Source organism: Benincasa hispida, chromosome 11, assembly GCF_009727055.1.
Source record: "Benincasa hispida cultivar B227 chromosome 11, ASM972705v1, whole genome shotgun sequence".
In the NCBI taxonomy this organism is placed as follows: Eukaryota; Viridiplantae; Streptophyta; class Magnoliopsida; order Cucurbitales; family Cucurbitaceae; genus Benincasa; species Benincasa hispida.
Window position 1 is genome coordinate 76,907,616 of NC_052359.1, and position 16,245 is coordinate 76,923,860.

At 34.3% G+C, this 16,245-nt stretch overlaps 1 pseudogene; it reads left to right on the forward strand.

The window, feature by feature from the left end:
• The first annotated feature begins 13,034 nt into the window (after positions 1-13,034).
• LOC120090866 lies at positions 13,035-16,029 on the forward strand (annotated as a pseudogene).
• The last annotated feature ends 216 nt before the right edge of the window (positions 16,030-16,245 follow it).

Below are 16,245 nucleotides of genomic sequence, written 5' to 3' on the forward strand. Positions count from 1 at the left end.
CGTCTTATCTTCTCCAAATCAGGAGTTTTTTCCTTTTCTAGATTTGTTTATAAAAGTATTACGTTGATTTTTTAAGGCAGCCCTTTTTGTTCGCCACTTTTGTGAATCAAGCAAAATGAGTTTTTTGTTCTACGACCATTGTGTGTATCGTGGTGTTCCTTCTTGTTGCTTATTATTCCACTATGCAGATTCTTCATCTGTTGATGGCAACACATTGAAGATAATCAAGGTCTTGGGGGGAGCCTAAGCTAATGAAGGAAATCAAACATGAGGATTTCCATGAGCAACGAAATGATCGTTCCAAATTCCATTCGAAATTGAACACTAACAATTACAGTCAAGAAACGGAAACTTATTGGTCATGCACAATACGAAATTACAGCATGCTTTACAAGATAATCAAGGGAAAGATTATACATACCTTTAAAGACTCATGCTTCAAACTCCCTCGATCACGAACGCTAGTTCAGTCTCCCAGACAGCAATACACGAATGCTCGAACACAATGACCGCAACACTGCACGATCAACAAAAACCACCACACAAACACCGTGAACACATAACAAACGACCTCCAAAACCTTGAACTCAGTCGAGTTGAGTGAGGACAACATCACAATGGCTACCTTTGTATTCTCGGTTTGAGAATCCATAAGTGTGGGCTCTGTGTGACTCTGTGTGGACTTGGCTAGAGAAAGAGACCGGAATAACAATCGTGTAGACGATTGAGCAAGTGGGAGATGGAAGTGTCTATTGCATAGACGAATGCTCAATCGGGTAGACGAAGGCAATCTATCATATAGATAATCCCTGTGATTGTTTAGCTACAACCAACTGAGTGAACTATCACATATTAACACTCCACGATCGTTTAGTCTATCTTTTAGCTATCGTTTAGTGAAACAATTCCACTTGAAAACAATTCGTGAGTTATTTTGCCAAGAATAACAACTCTTATAAATTGAGGAAAACCTTTTTCCTTTTATCTCACGGTACCATAAAATCACCAATAACCTCCCACTCAATTGGTTATTAGAGAAAAAGATATAATTATCTAATAATTAATATATTATAAATATATATGATAACAAACTTACCATATTATATTTATTACCTATAATTTTAATATTTCATCTCATGAAACATATAAACCATTGTTTTTTTTCTTTCTATTTTATGGTACTTAATGTAAATGAGATTTATATTAATCCTCCACTTGATGTATCTCATACATCACATCAATTATATCATATATAATCGAATTTTCTCTTGTCAATTTGAACATTTCAAATCAACCCCAAGAACTTATTCTCAACTTGAATCCATTGAGCTACCAAAGGAACCTTATGGACCTATAGCTTGAAGCTCCAATGGTATGTGAATAACTGACTAAACTCTTTAGTCACGGGATCCACTATCCATTAACTGCCGGGCACTCCACTAAAGACCGATAACTGCACTCTCCTTACTACAGATATATTTTGTGTCCATATCAACCAATCAACAGTGCGATAACCCTTCACAGATTGCTCGTAAGTACAGCTGGGCCAATTAACCATTATGTCCCTGTAGTTACATCTAACTCCTTAAGTACCACCGATCTCTCTAATGAACATAAATCATAGAACTACTATGACCGGTCCTCTCTTCTAAAGAGAAGTTATAGCCACTATGTTCAAGACCCGGAATCAACCCTTAAGGAGCAATCTATCTACTTACCCCTACTTTGGGGAAGGAGTGAATTCCATCTTATGTAACTTAGTTCCCAGCTCCCAAATCAGACAAATCCCTAAAAAGGTAGGCCTGTTGAGTTGGCAATCTGGTCACTCTCACCCATACTAATCAAAGGACCGCCCTCAAAGGCAGGAGTTCCTAAAATACTCAGGATTGAAGTCATGTCACCTATGGTTGTTTAGGTGAGATGTAAGTCTCAAGTATCAATGGCGTTATATAAACAGACTATTCATCTCGTGGTCCGGTCATATACAAACTCTTTGTATAGGACACCCCCACTCGCATGTCTTTACATGAATGGTCAGGATCAACCATCTGTAGTAGTTCACAACACTTGTAAACCTCTACAAAGTGGGCTGTATACATAGTGTCATAGGATCAGGTATCCCTTCTTAATCCTTATACTACAGACATATTTAGGTTATCAGTTAAGGCATGATCCACTTGTATATCTCATATACATGCTTAAGTTTACATACAATAACCATGGAGCTTTGTTTTATTGGATATGAGTAAATGCCAAATAAAATAACTCTTATTTTATTCATAACAATGTGTATAGTTTACAAACTATGAGACTCTGGGAGAATTAGGACACCAATTCCAACAACTAATGCTACTAGAAAAGAAATTCTCAGTCTTGAGGGAGCCTAAGATTCAGAATCGAAAGGGAAATTCAACGTCTTATGGGATCCTAAGAATCATCAGTGAAGGGAGTTTGGTGACTTAAAGAAAGATATAAACATGAGAGGAGTCTCATTCATTGTCGGAAGCCGAGGTGGTTAACACTAATATTATCAAACTTAGGGGGAGTCTAAGTACACTCGAGAAGGAGTCTCACATCTAAGGGGATCCTAGGTGGTTAGTGAGTTGAAGTTCTACGTGAGTCACTTTAGTGGTCATGTATTACAGATAAGTATTATGTTGTAAATTGTTTAACTCTTTTGTATTAGTGGATTGTTTTTCTTAGGTACACTATTCCCTAGACATAGGTGATTTATCACCAAATTGGGTTACCAACTCCTGTGTTCATTTACTTGTTTTCTGTTGTAAGTATTCTGATGTTACAATGTCTGTTAGTACTTTTTGTTTAACATCCAGTTTACGAGTGACGAGTCATCCTAACGCTTTTTCAATCATTGTTTTCTCTTTTTTCACTTTCCTCCTTGCTCTCTAATTTTGTCTCATTCAAGTTTATTTGATTACATGTTTCATTTTTAACCATATAATTATCTACTATTTTTGTTTCATCTTTCAATTTGTCTGTACTTATCATTTCTTCTATTATTTCATCAGTTTTATTACTTTTACTTCCAATAACAAATTTATCGAGAGCACCTTTTTGAGGTTCATTCAATTTTTCTACTCTTTTTTTCTTCTTGAGCTTTTCATATTCAGATTCATATTTTCTAATAGACATATTGATATTCTAAGTATGAAAATATAAACGAATCTTAGATGCTAAGGTATTGAATAATCAATAATATGAAATAATGTATTTTTTTCTTAAAAAAAGGTAAAATAATTTGAATGAAAAAAAAAACTGGAACTTTGAAGCAGCTGGATTGAGTTGAGGAAATGATTTCTACTCTAGCAATTGATAATCAAACTTAGACTTGTGAGGCCACACAGAATATCGATGAAATTTTGAGAGTTGAGAGAGATTTAGAGAGAAGGAAATAATTCAACTTAATATGAATCAAACCTACCATATGCAATATATTTATGAGGAAAATTAGAATGGTTTTAGTTTTAAAATAAATAAATAAGTAATAAGAAATATTAGAGTTTTTCAACTCTCCAACGTAAACTTACGAGAGTTTTGAGGGAGTTATATTAATGGTTGAGTTTTTTAAAGAAATTTGAAAGGAATTACGAATAAAATGATAAAAGGTTAATAAAATTGAAATGTCAGCGAATCAGAAAATTGAGAGACTTTATGAGCCCATTCTTTATGGATTTTTTAGTAGTTTGTATTTTCAGTATTATAAAAAAAATCTTATGGAAAGTAATAAGTATATTATTGTATATTTTAAATTTAATTTCATTAAAAATTAAGTTAAATAGATACCAATAAGGCCTCAGACGATCGCTTCACTCGCCTATAGCTTAAGCCGACCCTGCATAACAATTATAAGAGAATAAAACATTATACAACTTAAGGAAACAGATCTTAAAGGGAAAGTGTAGAGTGGAGTCCCTTCAATAGAAGCTCCTAGTTGAGGAGCCCTTCGAAGGAAGCTCCAAACTATGGAGAACAATGAAAGATCATATTTGTTAATTTGTCTGAGAATTCACTTAGAGGTAGGGGAAATATTTTTAGGAGGGTGGGAGAATAAAAAATTAATAAAATCAATAATTATAAAGTTCTTAAAAATAGGTGTCACATAGGTTTTTTTTATCAGTGATTAACAGAAAAACTTATAAAGAGACATGCGTGCTACTACAAGCAAATTGCACGAGTAAAGTTTTTGAGTCTGAAAACTTAGGAACCCAAATACAAATCTAACCAGATCTCGAGGAATAAAATTGTATTTTTCTCATAAAATAAATAAATTAGGTAAAAAAATATTTATTTTAATGTTATTGATATAGTAAAATTAGCATCTAACTTGCTAAGACATATATCCTTGACTAAAAAAACACATATATATATATATATATATATATTTTAGATCAGATTCGAAAAGGTAGATGATTGAATGGTAACATAATGTTTGAACTCAAATAAAATTTTTTAAAAAAATATATAAGGAGAATTATAGATATAATACTTACTAAAAAGAAGAGATTGTTATATGGATAAATAAAATAGTACTCAATAAAGAATCTGTGCAACTAATTTCATCAAAATAAGCATTGTGATCGGTTGTCATAATAGAATTGACTTAAAAACTTTTACTAAATTTGAGATAAGAAAATACCAAAAGAAGTAAACTTTACAACTTTTTATTAACAAAAAATTAGGACAAAAGTAGTAAAACCTTAATAATTTTGTTGTATAAATAACTCAAAAATCAAATATGCATTAACCAGACTTTACGACCAATTCCTTGTTGTCAATTCTCATTTTCTTATGTCTTGGTAAGTTGATGGGCTAATCACTCTTCACAAGGGCCAAATACCCAAAATCAACGCTGGATAGATGAAAGAAAGGCTCAGAAATATTCTGCCAAATCCTCGATACTCGGCACTCGATGCTCGACGTCTTCCTACTCGATCCTCAATGAGAATTTCCTTCTTCGTCTGACGAGTCTCTGTTAAATCCTCGATGGAACTCGATGACAACTGAACTAATCTTGATCATACTCGACGGTTCTTAAACACTACTTAGTGCGACTCGAAGGAGAAACGATGAACTCGAAGCTACTCGATAATAAAGAATGATGCACGATTGACTCAATATTTAGATTATTTTATGAGTTTTGAATGATGAATGAATGACACGCGATTTGCAATAAAGAAAAACACTCGTATGTACAAGAAAGATAAGGCAACACAATGTTTACATGGTTCGGCAAGATTGCCTATGTCCACGGGGAGATCTGAGTTCTTTTACCGATGAAGATTGCGTACAGTTTATGTTGTTTATAGAAAACTAAGAAAAATGATGATAACATTCTATGTTGAATTTAAAATCAATGGTATTTATAGAATATACCAGCTGGCCGTTTGCAAAGTTAGTTATAAACAAATAAAAACTGAGGTATTTGAGTCAAAGTTTTTTCAAATTCTCCACCTTGACTCTAATGCCTTACAATCTTCTGATCTTCCTGATTCTGACCGATCTGTCTACCCTGTGTCTGGAAGCTCAAAGCCAACTTGTTCTAAACATTTAAACAATTTAAGCTTTGAAACAAGTTTTGTTAACATGTCAGCTGCATTGTCTGATGTATGAACCTTTAAAATTTCTATCTCCTCTGTCTCAATTTTATCTCTAATGAAATGATACTTGATATCAATGTGCTTAGTTCTAGTGTGGTATTGTGGATTTCGGGACAAATGGATAGCACTTTGGTTGTCACAGTAGAGTTTCACCACTGTTTGATCTATTCTAAAGTCTTTTAGCAATCCCTTGAGCCACAATGCCTCTTTGATTGCTTCTTTTAAAGCCATATATTCAGCTTCTGTTCAAGATAAGGCTAATATAGGCTATAGTGATGCTTTCCAGCTGATTAGATTAGGACCATAAAGGAAAACGTAACCTGTTAAGGACTTTCTTTTGTCCAAATCACTAGCGTAGTCAACATCCACATATCCATAAAGCTCTAAGTTTGGTTCAGCTGACCTTCGGTAGACTAATCTTGAGGTTTTAGACAAAACCAAGTACCTTAGGATCCCTTTAGTAGCCTCCCAGTGTCTCTTACCAAGATTAGATATATATCTATTAACTAAGCTAGCTGAATATGAGAGATCAAGTCTGGCAGAAATCATTAAATATATTAGGCTTCTGACTACTTGACTATAGGGTATGACAATCATCTGTTTCTGATGTTCTTGGTCAAAATCTTTAGGAGAGCTAGCTGAGGAAAGCTTAAAGTGTTGAGCAATAGGTAAGCTCACAGGTTTAGCATCATTCATGTTAAACCTTTTAAGGATCTTCTCACAGTAATTGAACTGATTAATTCTTAGAATAGACTCCTCTTTGTTTCTTTAGATCTCTTTTCCTAGGAACTTGCTTTCTTCTCCTAAGTCCTTCATATCAAACTCTCTTTTTAAGAGGTTTTTAGCATGGGTTAGATCTCCTTTGAACCTACTTTCCAGTAACATATCATCTACATATATGAGTAGGTAAACCTTGTCCTTGTAAGAACCTGTATTTACATAAACACATATGTCAAATGAACTTCTTTTGAACCCAATGTTAAAAATATTGTTGAGGTTGATGCCTTAAAGTATCGTGTCCTGTAGTTTGTAAACAGTATATACGAACGCTTGTGTTGTTAATATATGATATTTACTTGGTTACTTGTTTTATTTGCTTTACCACAAACCAATAAATATAAAATCCCTGGTTATCTGTATGTGACTCAAGTATGTATGTGGTGACATACAAGTGGATCATGTCTTGCGTGATAACCAAAATGGTCTGTAGTATATGGATATAGGAGGGAAACCTTATCCTGGTAACGCTACAGATGCGGCCAACTTTGTGGAATAATCACAAGTGTTGTGACTTGTCACAGAAGGTCTGATCCTGATCATTCGTATTAGGGACATGCGAGCGGGGGCGTCCTATACAAAGAGTTTGTATAAGACCTGACCACGAAGTGTTAACGTCTTGTTATATAACATCGTTCATGACAGAGACTTCACTTCACTAGGATGACCATAGGTAACATGATCTCAATCCTGAGTGAGTTGGGAACTTCTGCCATTGAGGGCGATCCTTTGATTTGTATGGGTGCGAGTGGCTAGGTCGCCTATTCAAACCTACCATTTTGGGGATTCGTCTGATTTGGGAGCTGGGAACTCAGCTACACAAGATAGAATTCACTTCTTCCCCAAGGCAGAGGTAAGTAGATAAATAACTCCCTTAAGGGTTGATTCCGGGGCTTGAACAATGTGGCGCCACACATCTTCTCTTGGTCTGAGAGGTGTTCACACATATTGAACTATGTTGTATTGTTCATTAGAGGAATCAGTGGTACTTAAGGAGTGAGATGTAACTACAGGGGCAAAACGGTAATTTGGCCCAACTGTACATACGAGCATCTGTGAAGGGTCATCGTACTCATGATTGGTTATATCTGATGAACACAGAAATATATCTGTGGTAAGAAGAGTTCAGCTGTTGGTCTTTAATAGAATGTTTGACAGTTAACGGATGGTGGATCTCGTGGCTAAAGAGTTTAGTCAGCTATTCATGGACCATTGGAGCTTCGAGCCACAGGTCTATTAGGTCCCCTGGGTAGCTTGGATAAAGTCGAGAACCAGTATTTGGGTTAATTTGAAATGTTCAAATTGACAAGAGGAAGTTCGATTATATATGATATAATTGGACTGATTAATTATATATGATATAATTGGCTAAATGTATGAGATACATTATTTTGGAGGAAATTAGATATAAATATGATTTATATCAAGTAGAAAAGAAAATACTATAGTAGATACGTGATATCAAATTATAGGATAAAAATATAATATGATTATATTTATTAATTAATTAATCGATTAATTAATGATAATTAAGCCAATTTTCATGTTTGGACGTGGGCTAGTGGGGAACGTCGATTATTGTAACCGATGAGTTAAAATGAAAAATATTTTCATTTTTGAAACCCCGTCGTTCAATCGCCCGAAGAAAAAAGTGAAAGTGCGCTGGTGAAACTTCTAAGTGATCGCTTAAGAAAATCGAGAGACTATACGATAGCTCTTCTCTTTCTAAACGATCGTCCACCTTGCGCTAAATGATCGCACACTGTCGCCTACACGATCAGATAACTTCTCTAAAAGATCGTATAATGTGCCAAATTTACTAAACAATTGTGTACCTTTTCCTAAACGATCGTTCAGTAAATCCTACACGATTATGTAGCTCCTCCTAAATGATAAGCATTTCTGCTATGCGATAGTGGCTTTTTCCCTCCTACTTGCTTATCGCCTACACGATTTGTGTTTCCTACTTCCTCTACCAAATTCACCAAAGCCCACCCTTTGGGTTTTCACTCCGAGAATACCCGAGGCTCTTTAGTGGTGGTGTCGTCCCTATTGCGATCGTGAATTCGCGTTGTTCATGCTGCTGCAATCGACGTTTCCACTGGACGTTAGTAGATTGCGTGGAGGTATTCCACTACATTGGAGTTCTGAAGATTGAAGATTGTCTTCAACTGGTATGGAACTCTATCCCTTTGTTAATTTATTATTCATATTATGCCGTTAATTAAGATTTGTTGGTCACGTTGAGATCGGACGATCCGAGCACGCTCATGGAACTATTAGATATGAGATCCTTAAATATAGTCATTGAATCTCTTATACCAACACCTAGATGATTGTTTTAATCCATATATAGATTTTTTGAGTAAGTAAAAGAGATTTTCTTTTCCTTTAACTTCAAATCCTTTTGATTGCATCATATAAATTGTCTCCTTTAGATGTCCATGAAGAATAGCAGTTTTGACATCTAGTTAATACAATTCTAGATTATTTTGAGCAATTAAGGATAGAAGAAGTCTTATGGAGGTCTGTTTGACAATAGGAGAGAAAATCTTAGAATAGTCTATTCCTTCCCTTTGAGTGAACCCCTTTGCAAACAATCTAGCTTTATACCTAGGCTTTTGATCACAGGATACTCATTCTTTAAGTTTGAAAATCTATTTAGAGGCAACAGGTTTGTAATCCTTTGGTAGAGGAACTATAGACCAAGTGTCATTCACCTTTAGTGAATGCATCTCTTCACAATGCTTCAATCCAAATCCTTGCATTAGCACAACTTGTTGCTTCCTTAAGGGTTGTTGGTTTTTTGTTAGTAGAAGCTACAATAACATTTAATACTAGATTCATATAGTTCATTTTAGTATATCCAGCTAGAGGTGTGGTAGTTTTTCTTTGTCTAACCCTAGCTAAGACATACTGGCTTAAATCCGGTTACTCACATGCCATCTTCTCATGTTCCTCTACATCTTTATCAGTTTCTCCTGTGTCACTAGGTTGGCTAGACTCTATTGGCTGCTCAGTTGGTAACTCCACCTCAATTCCTGTGTTGGATAACTCTTCTTCATCCTCAATCTTTTTCTCCTTTTGCATAAACATCTCCTCTTCCCTAAAGGTGATGTCTCTGCTCACTATGAGCTTCCTCTCAACCGGATGTTACATTTTAAACCCCTTGACACCCTCTATAAAGCCTACAAACATGCACTTGACTACTCTAGCTTTTAACTTTCTCTTATTTTGGTGTACAAACCCTACACATCCAAAGACCATAAGGTTATCTAGGTTAGGAGGATGATTAGTCAACTTTTCCTCAAGGGTAAGCAACTCTAAAGATGTGTGAGGGCACCTATTTAAGGTATACACTGTATATGCTGCAACTTCTTCCCAATAATTTTCCCCTAAGATAGCATCAGAGAGCAAACACCTAACCCTTTCTATAATGGTTCTATTTAACCTCTCAGCAACCTCATTTTATTGAGGTGTATACCTCACTATTCTATGCCTAGTTATACCATTCTCACTACAAAATTTATCAAAATGTTCATTGCAAAACTCAAGCCCATTATCAGTTCTAAGGTATTCTATCCTTTTAGATGTTTGATTTTCTATCATGTCTCTCCATTCCTTAAACTTACCAAAAACTTGGTCCTTAGTTTTAAGAAAGTATATCCAGCTCTTTTTAGAAAAGTCATCTATAAAGGTTAGAAAATACCTTGAGCCACTAAGGCTTGGTGTAAAAGATGGTCCCCGTAGGTCAGAATGGACATACTCCAATGTTCCTTTGGTGATGTGCTGAGATTTTGTGAAACTTTATCTGGTTGCTTTACCTAGAATGCAGTGTTCACAAAAGGAAAGGGCTCCCTGATACCTTTGGACAAAATTCCTTGCTTGGACAGTGCTTGCATCCCTTTTTCACTAATATGGGATAGTCTTTTATGCCACAAGTTAGCCTCTGTTAAGCTTGCTGTTGAAACTATGTAGGCACTTGTCATCATCTCTACTCCTCTCACAATATAAAGGTCATTGACCTTTTCACCAACCAACACAACCTTGGAATCCTTGATCACATCAAGAACTCTTCCTCTGCATTCGCACCCAATGGAGTCGAACATGCCCAAAGATATCAAGTTTCTGTTTAGCAAAGGTACATGTTTCACATTTCTTAGAAGCTTGATTGATTCATCCTTTAGCTTCAAGGATACTGAACCAACCCCTTTGATCTTGCAGGCTTCATTGTTTCCCATGTACACAGATTCTCTATCTACATCCTTGTAAGTATTAAACCAAGGTCGGAAAGGTGTCATATGATAGGTACAACTGGAGTCAAGTACCCAGTCATGCTTCCCAAGAGGATTGATTTGGTTGGTTTGATTTCTAATGGAGGCTAAGGCATAAAAATAAAAGTAAGAACCTTCAACCACTAAAGCTTTTGGTTGTTTTCCCTTCTGATCCTTCTTTTTTTCTTGATTTTTCCTTTTCAGGCTGTAACAATCTCTTATCAAGTGACATTTCTTCTTGCAGTAGTTACATCTCAGCTTGGTCTTAGGTTTTTGCTCTTCACCTGACTGGTTTTTGTTCCCCTTAGACTGATTCTGCTTGTTCTTCACCTTGGCAAACAACCCCTCTGCACTAGGCTACTTCTTCTTGACTGATTGAAGCTCTAACTCTCTAGTTCTTAATGCTGAAATGATGGCATCAGTGGTAACTGATACTCTACCATAATTCAAGACATTCTTCACCTCCTTATAGGCTTCGGTTAGAGAGTTTAATTTCATAAAAGCCTTATTCTCATCGCCAATTTTTTCGCCAAGGCACTTGAACTCTGAGACTATCCTTTTGAACTCATCCATATTATCTAAAAGAGGCTTGGCAGAATCCATCTTGAACGTGAAAAACTTCTCCTTTAGATACATATTGTTGGGGAGTTCCTTGGTTGCAAAAAGATCTTCCAGCTTGAACCACATCTTGTAGGCCGTGTCTTGATCAATTACTTGTCTCACGATACTGTCATTGAGATTCAGAACCAGAGTCCCATATGTTGTAAGCTCCATGTCTTCTCTTTCTTGTGCTGATATAGTGGGTGACAGAGTTGATGGGTCCAAAAGAGCCTTGTGTGCTCTTTGTTGTCCAAGAATGGCTTTGATTTCGGCCTTCCATAGGCCAAAATCGCCCTTCCCATCAAATTTCTCAATTTCATACCTTGCAACAACTATTTCTGGTCTGATCGAGTATCAAGTCTTCATTTTTTTAGTATCTTGATGCTCTAAGAATATTGACCTTGATGATCTCTAAAAGCTCTGATACCATAAATTGTTGGGCTAACCACTCTTCACAAAGCCCAAATACCCAAGATCAATACTGGATAGATGAAGGAAAGGCTAAAAAATATTCTGTCAAATCCTCGATACTTGACACTCGATGCTCAACATATTCCTACTCGATCCTCGACGAGAATTCCCTTCTTCATTTGACGAGTCTTTGTTAAATCCTCGATGGAACTCAATGAAAATTGAACTAATACTCGATCGTACTCAACGGTTCTTGAATGATACTCGGTGCGACTCAAAGTAGAAGATGAACTTGAAGCTACTCGATAGCGAAGAACGATGCACGATTGACTCAATATTCAGATTACTTGATGCGTTTTGAATGATGAATGAATAACGCCCGATTTGTAGTAAAGAAAAACACTCATGTGAACAAGAAAGATAAGATAAGAAGATGAAAACACAGTGTTTGCATGGTTCGGTAAGATTGCCTATGTCTATGGGAAGATCTGAGTTCTTTTACTGATGAAGATTGCGTATAGTTTGTGTTGTTTACAAAAGACTAAGGAAAGTGATAATAACTCTCTATGTTGATTTAAAATCAATGGTATTTATAGAGTATACCAGCTGACCGTTTACAAAGTTAGTTATAAACAAATAAAAACTGAGGTATTTGAGTCAAAGCCTCTTCATAAGTTTTCTCATTTTATATTATTACTTTTATTTATCTACTTTTTTTTTTTTTTTTTTTTTTTTTTTTGAGAAAAGAACTTTATTGAATTGTTATTAATGCATAGTACTTTGTTGATTTATCTAAAAAATGTTTTTCAGGACATTCAACCTCTCTTTATGTTATTTAATTATAGATGAAATTTCTAATGTTCTTCAAGCTATTTATTTTAGGGGTTTTTTTAAAAAAATGAATTTTAATTTCCTTCGCTATTTACATGAGTATATTGGTCCATCATTGAAAAAAATGGGCAAAAAGTTGTTAGAATTATATATTTCCCTCTTTGCATGTGTTCTCCTCTTATATGAGATCATTTTTCTTTTTCGATCGTTCAAAGTATTTTCTCCATTATTTTCCCTCCAAACTAACAAAGCATAATAGACTTTAAAAGGATCAAGAACTCCTAGATTTTAAATTGGGAAAAACTTAGGTCCATCCATTTATTGTACAGTCCGACACTCAAACAGAACATGTCATGTGTCATTTTTGTTTTTGTCTTTATTTTTTATTTGTGTGTAAAGCGGAGAGGGAGTAGGCTGAACCTAATCATTGTTCTTTTGAATTTAGTTATAATTTTGTATAGTACAAAGGTTTATATAAACTTACTTTTACTATTATCAACCTGATTTTTGTTAAGGATGCAAGATGACAAAAATTCTCATCATTTTAGTGGGACTTTTGTTCATTTGTTTCTCTTAAATTTCAGCAAAAGCTAAATACTCGAGATACAAAGATCGAACACAACCATTAAATGTTCGAATCAAAGACTTGCTTGGTCGCATGACTCTCGAGGAAAAAATAGGTCAAATGGTGCAAATCGAATGAGTTAATGCTTCAATTGATATTATGATGGTAAGTCTCATACGTTAACTTTAATTCTCACCAAACTTTTGTTTAAAAGTACGTATTTTGAAAACAATAAGACTAGTAAATAATATATCTTATACCAAGAAAATGTGAATGTAATAAATGAATAATTTTGAATTATAAGGATTGTATTGAATGGTGGAGGTAATGCTTCATAAAAAAAGGCTTCTGCTAATCATCGGATCTACATGGTTAATAAAATTCAGAAAGGAACTTTGTCGATTAGGCTTGAAATTCCAATGATATATGGATTGATGTAGTACATGGTCACAACAATGTCTAATGCAACAATCTTCTCCCACAATATTGGACATGGGGCTATGAGGCTAGATATCTACCTAACTTCTTCATACAACTTATAGCATTACTTGAATTGATATAAATATGTGTGGATTTTTCTTTCAATTATATAGGGATCCTCAACTTGTAAAGAAAAATTGGGGCACTACCGCACTTAAAACTAGAGCTATTGGCATCTCTTACACTTTTGCACCTTGTGTAGTAATAATTAACTTTTTTTTTTCAATTGATAAAGAATATCCTAGCATTTCTAATGGTCATATTATATGATATTAGTATTTGTTTGTTTATTATATGATATGATTTCCTTTGAGGGTTTTTTTTTTCATTAGGTTTGTAGAGATCCAAGATGGGGTCGGTGTTATGAAAGTTATGGTGAAGATCCTAAGATCATTCAAGCTATGACAGAGATTATACCAGGTTTACAAGGAGATATCCCACCTAATTCTCGCAAGGGTATTCCCTATGTCGTTGGAAATTGAACCTTATAAAAAATAAAGCATTTAATATATTTAGACAACATTTTGACTTCTTGTTTTTCCACGGGTTCAATATATGGACAAATTTAAATTGAGAAATTGATATTGAAAGATAAATATATAGTTATTAATTAGACCAGAAATATATTGATGTTTTACTTGGTAATAATTATATTGCATTTTGCAATTGTAAAAAACTTTACTTGAGATCGGTAGGGATTTTCAACATTTATCCTCTCTTTATCCCTATATGTGTTGATTGCTTAGAATCAGATGATGTTTTTGGAACTCAAAACATAGTCTTTCACATATGATTGATTTGATCAAGATATTGTCATATTTGGTCAAAATAATAATAGTATTCTAATAAAATTACTAATGAGGCAATTTTTAAAAAAATTTTTATGTAGAGAAAACGTGGCAGCTTGTGCAACGCACTTTGTGAACGATTGTGGAACAACTAAAGGTATCAACGAGAACAATACAGTAATCGATAGACATGGCTTACTTCGCATCCACATGGTAGGTTACTATAACTCAATCATTAAAGGAGTTGCAACTGTTGTAGTTTCTTATTCAAGTTAGAATGGAGAGAAGATGCATGCTAACAAAAATCTTGTTACTGACTTTCTTAAGAACACTCTTCGTTTTAAGGTAATATAACTTTCCTATCGTATTTTACGGTGCCACTCTATTATTTAAATTTTGATCATTTGGAAAAACATTTATTAAAGAGTGACTTGAATATTTTGTCCACATTTTAGGGATTCGTCATCTCAGATTGACAGGGTATTGATAAGATTACAACTCCACCACATGCGAATTATACCTATCCTATTTTAGCAAGTGTTAGTGTAGGTGTTGACATGGTTAGTATATCATATGTTGAAGAGTTTAAGTGTATTTCAACCAAAAAAAAAGTTACTAATTTAACCGTTTGCTATAGATAATGGTACCATACAACTACACCGAGATCATTGATGGCCTTACCTACTTAGTAAAAAATAATGTAATTCCTATTAGTCGAATTGATGATGTCGTGAAGAGAATATTGCATGTCAAATTTGTTATGGGCTTATTTGAGAATCCCTTAGCTGACCAAAGCTTGATTAATGAACTTGGTAAAAAGGTAATAAATTTAGATGTTTAAAATTATTTAATTGAGAAAAAAAACTCTAACTTTGTATTTTTTTTCTCTTATTGCATTGTCACACTATATATAGAAGCATAGGAAACTAGCTAGAGAAGCAGTAAGAAAATCATTGGTATTATTAAAGAATGGAAAATCAATTGCGGAACCGTTACTTTCCCTTCAAAAGAAGGCACCAAAAACACTTGTTGCTAGTAGCCATGCAAACAACCTTGGATATGAATGTGATGGTTGAACTATGAAATGGCAAGAACTTAGTGGCAACAACCTTACTGTTGGTATGAAAAATAGTAAAATATCTTGTTTTAGATTAGTATTTATTCCTTATAAATTATTTCTAATTACAAATTATTTTTAACATTATGATGTAATGTAATATTATTTCAACCCCTTTTTTAGGTATAACTGTGTTGAAACTATAAAAGAAATCGTTGATCTTAAAATTGAATTTTTATTTAAGGAAAATCCAGATAAGGAGTTTCTCTAGTCACACAAATTTTCTTATGCCATTATTGTAGTGGGAGAATATCCATATGCAGAAACCAATGGTGATAGCTTGAATTTGACAATCCCCCACCCTGGTCCAAGCACGATCACAAATGTTTGTGGAGCTATGAACTGTGTAGTTATAATAATCTCAGGACCACCTGTAGTAATCTAACCTTATATTGCTTCAATAGATGCAATTATTGCGGCCTGGCTTCCAAGAACTGAAGGTAAAGGCGTTACTAATGTGTTATTTAGGGACTATGGTTTTAGTGGCAAGCATTCACAAACGTGGTTCAAGACTGTTGATCAATTGCCAATAAACTTTGGAGATCATAACTTTGGTCTTAACTATTGAACACATAAATAAAGTGCTCTTCAAGACTATTTACTCAATAAGAGTTCATTTTTCTCATAGATTTCATTAATGTGAAAACCATCACATATAAAATGGAAGTAATTTTCACTGAAATTATATATATATATATATATATATATATATATTGATCAACTTACAATAGTTTTTCGATTTTTACTTTGCAGAATTATATTTATTTAGTAAAATCTGATGCCA